The sequence below is a fragment of the Dipteris shenzhenensis genome, chromosome 23 (genome assembly GCF_047967505.1).
Source record: "Dipteris shenzhenensis isolate YYH24624 ecotype China chromosome 23, Dip_SZ_1.0, whole genome shotgun sequence".
Classification (NCBI taxonomy): Eukaryota; Viridiplantae; Streptophyta; class Polypodiopsida; order Gleicheniales; family Dipteridaceae; genus Dipteris; species Dipteris shenzhenensis.
Window position 1 is genome coordinate 34722586 of NC_141618.1, and position 8530 is coordinate 34731115.

Here is an 8530-nt window from a genome sequence, read left to right on the forward strand (position 1 = left end):
TTTATAAGGTTAGTTAAAACAAATATGTTGAGAACAGTCAGCAAATTGTATGTTTGTCTTAGATCTCTTTCACTTACGAAATTAAATACAAACACCAAAATTTTGAAATGACCTTGGAATCAATAAAGGACAACTTCCAAGCTACAGATATGGGTAGAAATAAATTGGAATAGGTGTGGATGGGGGTCTCTTCTTGCTGCTCACTGAGCTGCAGCTCCAGCTTCCCCGCCTCCCCCCCCCATCCCTTCCTGCTGCTTCCTCCCCCCTGCCACTCCCTTTTCCCCTCTCCTCTTCCCCTCCCTCATCGCTGTCGCCTCCCCCCTCCCCTTCCGCCTCCTGTTGCCTCCCCCAGCCATCCCCTTCCACCTCTCTACCCTCCCCTTGCTCCTTGCTGTTGATCCTCCCTGCTCCTCCCCTTACTGCTTCCCCCCTGCCCCTCCCCCTCAGCCTCTCTTTCCTCCCCCTCCTTCCCCTACTGCTGTCCTCCTCACCTCTCCTGTTCCACCTCCCTTCCCCCTGCTGCTGCCTCCTCCGTTCCTCCCTTCTCTCCCTCCCCTTCACTCTCCTCTCTTGCTGCCCTCTCCTCCTTGGCAATTTTTCTAGAGACGAGCTGCTGTGCAGCTTCAAAAGGATGTGGAGTTTAGAGCTCCACCGCCCTCTTCGCGCTTTTCTTTTTCAGTTTAGCAGCATAGATTCTTAAATGGTGCTTTTCACACTTTGCCTCAATTGCTCCTATTTATGTGATATAACAGGGGATGTCAGATGCCCATCCATACATGGATTGCCATATCTTATGCAATTGGGCATTAGATAGAGGTGGCTCTATTTGCATTTTCCCAAGGGTTTCCATCTCGGATCACTTTCCAGTGATATTGATGGTTTTTGATTGAGAGCTTGTTTGGGACTCTCTTATATGTCTAGTTCAGTACAGAGGGTCTCATTCATCTTATCAAAAGCTATTAAAGTTTTTTCTCCTAGATCTTTGGGCAATTTCTATAAGGTCTTAGTAAAAGTTGTTGTAGCCTTTTCTCCCAGATCTTATTGTCCCAAAAGCTCTCTTTTGCACATGTAAATGTGGGTTACTTGATGTATCTAATCTTTAAGGACTAGTAGCAAAAGGAAGCATAAGAGTGGAGAGTCTCAAGTAGCCCAAGGTAATCCCTTTGGCTAGTTGCTTTATAGGGATTACCTCATGTAAAGGGATGAGAAAGTAGACACTTTAGTGGTCTCCAATGCTATATTATACAAGTATTATACAACCATTTGTGAAATGAAGGAAGGGCTTGGTGGCCTTGGTGTGAAAGATCAATGGTTGATGCTATCTCAGGGCCTCGATGGGAACAATCAATAAGTGGCCAAATGCTTACTACCATTGAAGATGGAGTGACCTGTAATATACATATGCTTGCAGGAGTTTGATTCACACATTGGTGCATGGCAAGACTAAAGGTCAGGGCAGTAGAAAGTTGAACGCATCTCTTGCTCACTTGCTGCCCTGCCCATTCCTTCCACCATACTTTCACCCCTTCACCTCCCCTTGCCCCATCGACCTTACAACAGCCCGTGTTGGCATTCCCGCCCTGGCCATTGTTTCTTGCACCACCCATGCTGATGCAAAGACATGATTTGCTCACGGGATCCCCTCAGTTGTTGCTAGCACTCCAGCTACCGGTACTAAGAAAGGGAGTGGATGAGCCATGTGCTCACCCCTTATTTTGGGCGGCCCAAGCCCCATTGCTAGTCGAACAGCTACTGCAAGAAAGGGTGGTGGCCATCCTTTTGAGCTATTTTGTTAGAGTAGGTAGGAGAGGGCGGCTCACAACCCTCGTTTTAATGCTCTTACTACTGTAAGCTCAAGGAGAGGTCCCCCATTGAGGTCAATCGCATCGTGACAACCTTGAGAGAGGCTACTGATGAATAGCTTCAAATACATCTCGCAGCCCTGTCCGCTTTGTATCTCTCTTGCAGGCTTGTTACTTTGTTTTTCTTTCTTCCCTTTGTGTGGTAGCAAAGCATTAGTGATTGTTTCGGTGAACTCTTGGTCTGGCTAGAGGAGCTCTCATGGCAACATCCTCGACTCCCAGAGCTATGAAGATTCATCTCTCCCTTTTGAACAAGCAACAAGTTTAGTACGTAGTTCAATCTCTTCAGGATAGGGTGGGGGTAGGCTAGATAGTTAGTTTGACACCCTTAAGGAGGCATATTCAAGAGTGGCTTTAGGAAAGTTTTAGCCCATGGACTCTACAATCATGCATGTAGTGGTGGGTAGTTGCAGCGATGAGTAGTGGTAGGTAGGTCAGTGGACCTCAACTTGATCTAGGAGCATATGTTCATAGTACCGCCACCACCTCCTTCCCAATAGGGGGCTTGAGTTATGGTCCCCAACACAGTCGGTAGGAGTGGGGTTTGTATCTTAGCCTCACAGGAAGTGGATTCTGAGGTTTTCCACCAGGGCGAGCTGATTGTAGGTAGGGTAGTGTGGATGGGCCTTCATGCAGGAGGCCTCAGGATAGGGATCCTGAATGTCTATGCACCACCATGTAGACATCACCAGTAGAACTTTTGGAGATGCCTGACAGAGTGCCTCCTAGATGTTGACTCATGGATTGTAGGAGGTGACTTCAACAATCTAGAGTTTGCAGAGGATAAACAAGGGGGGACCTCGTTCTCTGAGATGCAATGCTAGTAGAGAGGAGTCCGTGGTAACAATTTGTTTTTGTGATTAGTAGTTGAGACCCCTGGTGGGAGGCAGAGTTGACTAGGACTCTAGGTAGCCTACACTTTTCTTTTGGACAGTGGAGACATGATAGGCTACCGGAGCACCTGGACCGTTATGTTTGGGATTGCACTCTACACAAAGGGTGATCTATTGGCATCCTAGTAGGCACCACAATGTCAGACCATTCTCATACTTAGCCTAGAGGAGCTTCGTATAGATCTCCCCTAGAAGGGGATTTGCATCCCAGACAGCCTGCTACCTAATAAACTAGCTTGATAAACTTTTGCCAAGGTTTTTATATTAATATATAAGCATAGGTTTGATAAAAATATCCTTGGTTATTATGAGTCTATAAATAACCCCATAGATCTGTATGAATCAAATAAAAAATGCCTCTTTCTCGAGAGGTGCTTCTACCAAAATTCCTTCTCTTTTGTTAACCGAAGCAACATGCTTCGCAAACTTTTCCAAGAAACTATAGCTTAGGAATTCCAATTGCCATATTTTGGTTCTTAGCTGCATCAAGATTTTGAAATTGATATGTCCATATCTCCTGTGCCAAACTTTGGAAAGTGGCATCGGTTGTTGCTCGGTTGTAAGTGGTGCGTTTGTGTGGACTTTCATCCTTTGAATGCATGCACTAAGAGGGATCATTTTCCTTTGCCATTCCAAGATGAAATACTAGACCAAGTAATAGGGCATGAGATGTATTATGTATGTGATGGGTATTCTGGGTACTTTTAAATTTGTATTCGGGAGGAAGATCAAAAGAAAACATCATTTGTCACACCTTGGGGAGTTTTTGCTTACAGAATGATGCCTTCTGGGTTGACCAATGCACTAGCTACATTTCAAAGGTTCATGAGTCAAGTGCTTGAGCCTTACTTAGGAAAGTTCATAAGGGTGTTTTTGGATGATTTTTGCATTTATTCTCGATGCATAGATCACATGGAGAAGTTAAAGATGGCCTTATCTAGGATTGATGAAGCAAAAGGGTGTCTAAATCCTAGCAAGTGTCATTTGGCTCAAACAAAAGTAGTCTTGTTGGGGCATATTGTGTTCGAAGAAGGCTTGTAAATGGATCCTGATCATGGCATTGCCAAGTCCTGAGAGTGTCATTGCTGTTCATAGAGTTCTAAGAAAAAGCAAGTATTATCAACACTTTTGTGATGATTTCACAAAGATAGTGCATCCCATGAACTTGTTGACAAGAAAAGGAGTTTCTTTCCAATGGGGTGTGGAGCAACAAGAGTCTTTTCAGCAACTTAAGGAGGCCATGAGTAAGGGCCTAGTATTGAAGCCCCCTGATTGGTCTCAAGACTTTTATCTAAATCCTAGTGTATCTTTGCATTCAGTTGGTGCTATATTGCTACAAAAAGGAGAGATAGGTAGAATGCAACCCATCTATTATGCCAGCCGATAGCTTACAGAGGTGGAAACAAGGTATGAAGAAATGGAGCATCAAGCTCTCTCTTTGGTGTTTTCAGTCAGAAGTTTCACTCCTATTTATTACCTTGACCATTTTTCTTCCTTACCTCTCAGTTTATATTAGCATATGTAGTTCGCAAGCCTAATCCTGGGGGGATATTTGCAAAATGGTTGTCAGAGCTTCAAGAGTTCTCTTTCTCTTTTGTCACTAAAAATACCACTAGGTCCACTATGGCAGATTTGCTCACAGGACGGGAGGATCTAGGAGAAGAAAAGAAATGTAAGGAGGACATTAAAGATGAAAGGGATACACCACCAGCCACTTTTATCTTGTATTTTGATGGGGCTTTTAGTCCTTCATGCCAACAAGAAGCCAGGGGGATGGTCTTGATGAATTCTGAAGGTCAAGAAGTATGGGCTAGAGGACAAGAGCTTCCAGGTATCACAACTAACAATGCAGTTGAGTATAATGCTTTGATTCTTGGTTTGGAGGGTTGTCTTCAAAGTCAAGTTAAAGAATTGGAAGTAAGAGGAGTTTCTCAGCTTATTATAAAGCAAATGCAAGGGCATTACAAGACAAGAAGTCCTCATTTGAAGGAGCTTATCAAAAGGCTATGACACTATGTAGTCAGTTTAATTTTTGCAAGTTTGTTCATATAAACAGAAAAGAAAATCAAAGGGCAGATGGAATTCTTCTAGAATTCCCATGTGAATAAGGAGGATGTGGGACATATGGAAAAGAGAGCATCCCTATGGGCTCCATGTGGGGAGACTCTTAACTTTCTTAATATTTTAAGAGTCTTGAGCATCTTTTGATGGGACACATGGCAAGAGTAGCCAAAAAGGACATGGATGGTGACATACATGCTTATGTGATTGATGGGGAAAGGAATCTATAGGCAGCAATTGTAAATGGGTGGAAGAGGGTGACAAAATCTCTATAAAAGGAGCCCTCTTCTCCCTTTTTCATCATCTCTCCACCATTAGGCCTCATGTTGCTGTAGATCTAGTCTCCTCAAGTCTCTTCCATGATCCTTCTCTCCCTCTTGTAGATATTCTCTTATGTAGACTCTTGAGTCCATCTCTCTCTAGCTCATTCTCTCTCTATGAGTAGTCTTGGAGCTTTCGCTCCCTCTTGTACATATGAAACCTCTTCTTCTCCTTGTGTTTGTAGTATTTTGAGTTTCGTTGGAGTGGAGTCTCACTCTATTGACAATGAAGATCACTTCATACTCCCTCTCTTGAGTCTCTCTTCCCTTTTCTTTCTTTCAAAGCCTTAAAAGTTCTTTCTATTTGGCCGCTCATTGCACACACATGGTCCATCCATTTCCCAAGCCACTAAGGGAGTTACTTACCCTATTGTAGGCAAAATCTATGAGTGGTGTATCATTGATAAAGGTGGAGTCTTGAGGGAGCATCCTGCTCAGGCGAAATTAGCATGGGTCGAGGGCAGTTTTCATGATAGTTTGACCCCCCGTTAGTTTTTTGTCATAACTTTTTGCTCGTTAGTCCAATTTTGATGAAACTTATATCAATGCAAAGCTCTCTTCAAGGTGCATGTCTTTGTGTTATTGAGTCTTAAATCAAATACTATAGTAAAAAGTTACGAGTCTTTGTGTTTGATAGTCTGTTTTCATGATAGTTTGACCCCCTATTAGTGTTTTGCTCATAACTTTTCGCTCGTTATTCCGATTTTGATGAAACTTATATTAGCGCGAAGCCCTCTTCAAAGCACATGTTTTTGTGTTATGAGACCTTGAATCAGATACTATAAAAAAAAGTTATGAGTCTTTGTGTTTGACACTGTTTTCATGATAGTTTTTACCCACGTCTAGTAAACTGCCCATAACTTTTTGGCCGCTTCTTTGTTTCTTACAAAATTTATATCAGCATGAAGCCCATCTCAAGGCGCATTCTATATTGTTTGAATCTTTGGTATCATGTCTCTATCAAAAGTTATAGGCCTCTGTGTCTAATGACAATTTGCAGAGTGTTTTGAGCTAAGTGTAAAGGTATCTATGAAGAAGGTGCAATGTTTTGTCGAAACCTACCCATCCGACCCAATCAGCCCCTTCAAGCTCCTTGATATATATATCAATTTATGTCATGTTGAGCCGCAAGATCTTCTTTCAAAAATGTATCTCTCTTCTCTTTGGCGCAGACTGGCTTGCTGAGATTATGGCCTCTGCTAATCCTTTCCTTCTCCCTAAGCTTGAGTATAACATCACTTGGGATGTTACCATCTTCATTCTCATCTAAGGGAGGAAAATATGGTGTGCTATTTGGGCATAAAAGCTTCTTTTTAATACCCCTTTCTCAATGATAAATATCTTTGTCACTCAGTTCAAAAGTAGTAGGAAGTGCAGAGGTGCATGAAGTTTATTACCCCCAACTTCATGTCACACTATCATGGTAATGTCTTTCCCAATAGCATGGCACTACTACTAATCTACTTGACATCCTAATCCAATCTCCACAATCTCAATTAGTTTGCCACTCTCATTTTATCTCTATGTCAATGTTAGTAGATTGGTAGCAGTGCCATGCTAACAGGGAAGATGGAAACATATGTGCAACATTTATGCATAACATTTTGAGACATTGGCACTCTCTATCAGAATTAGCACTCTCTATCAGGATGGCACTCTCTATCAGAATGGCAATAGTGCCATTCTCTATCAGAATGGCATTGGTGCCACTCTCATTCTATGTCTATGTCAGTGTTAAGTAGATTGACAGCACTGCCATGCTATTAGGGAAGATGGGAACAGATGTGGGACATTTATGATTAACATTTTTGAGACATTTGCATAGTGCCACTCTCCACAATCTCTCATTGATTAGAATGGCACTCTCTATCAGAATGGCACTAGTGCCAATCTCATTTGTGTCAGTCACATAGAGAATCAGATCAATGCCCATTGGATTTAGACATTGACACTCTCTATCAGAAGTGCACTGGTGCCATTCTCTATCAGAATGGCACTGGTGTTGCTCTCATTCTATGTCTATGTCAGTGTCAATTAGATTGGCAGTAGTGCCATGTTAATAGGGAAGATGGAAACAGATGTGGGACATTTATGCATAGCATTTATGAGACATTGACACTCCCTATCAGAATTAGCACTCTCTATCAGGATGGCACTCTCTATTTGAATGACATTGGTGTCCCACTCTCATTCTATGTCTATGTCACTCTATTAAATAGATTGATAGTAGTTCCATGTTGTTGGGGAAAACATTGACAGTGCCACTATCCACAAACTCTCATGGATTAGAATGCCACTCTCTACCAGAATGGCACTGGTTCCAATCTCATTTGTGTCAGTCACAAAGAGAATCAAATCAGTGCCCACTGAAGTTAGATTAGAGAATTCTCCATGTGAGTTTGTAGAGAATGGTGCTTGTGCCAATCTCATGCAATTCATGTACCTCCTTCTTATTTTGTCACTACGGTCTAGTCCTTTATTTTAGGATTTAAAACATATCTAATAGACCTTGAGCTTTGGTACTGGGATTCATAGGAATTATTTTACCTCGGACCCTCGGAGCCATCGTAATCCATGAGAGTTTCTGGAGAATGGCACTAGTGCCAATCTCCACAATCTCAATTAGTTTGCCACTCTCATTCTATGTCTCTGTCAGTCTCAAGTAGATTGGCAGTAGTGCCATGCTAACAGGGAAGATGGAAAATAGAGAGAATGACATTGGTGCCAATCTCATTTGTGTCAATCACATAGAGAATCAGATTAGTGCCCACCAAAGTTAGATTGTAGAGAATTCTCCATGTGACTTTATACAGAATGACACTTGTGCAAATTTCATGCAATTCATTTACCTCCTTCTTATTTTGTCACTAGTCCAATCCTTTGTTTTAGGATTTATAACATAACTACTAGACCTTGAGCTTTGGTAATGGGATGCATAGGAATTATTTTACCATGGACCTTGGGAGACATCCTAATCCATGAGAGTTTGTGGAGAATGGCTCTGGTGCCAATCTCCACAATCTCAATTAGTTTTCCACGCTCGTTCTATGTCTATGTAAGTCTCAAATAGATTGGCAACCGTGCCATGCTAACATGGAAGATGGAAAATAGAGAGATTGGCACTGGTACCAATCGCATTTGTGTCAGTCCCACAGAGAATTAGATGAGTGCCCATTGAAGTTAGATTGTAGAGAATTCTCCATGTGAGTTTGTATAGAATGGCACTTGTGCGAATATCATGCAATTCATGTGCTTCCTTCTTATTTTGTCCCTCTAGTGCCAATCTCCACAATCTCAATTAGTTTGCCACTATCATTCTATGTCTATGACAGTGTCAAGTAGATTGGCAGCAGTACCATGCTAATAGGAAAGATGGAAAATAGAGAGAATGGCA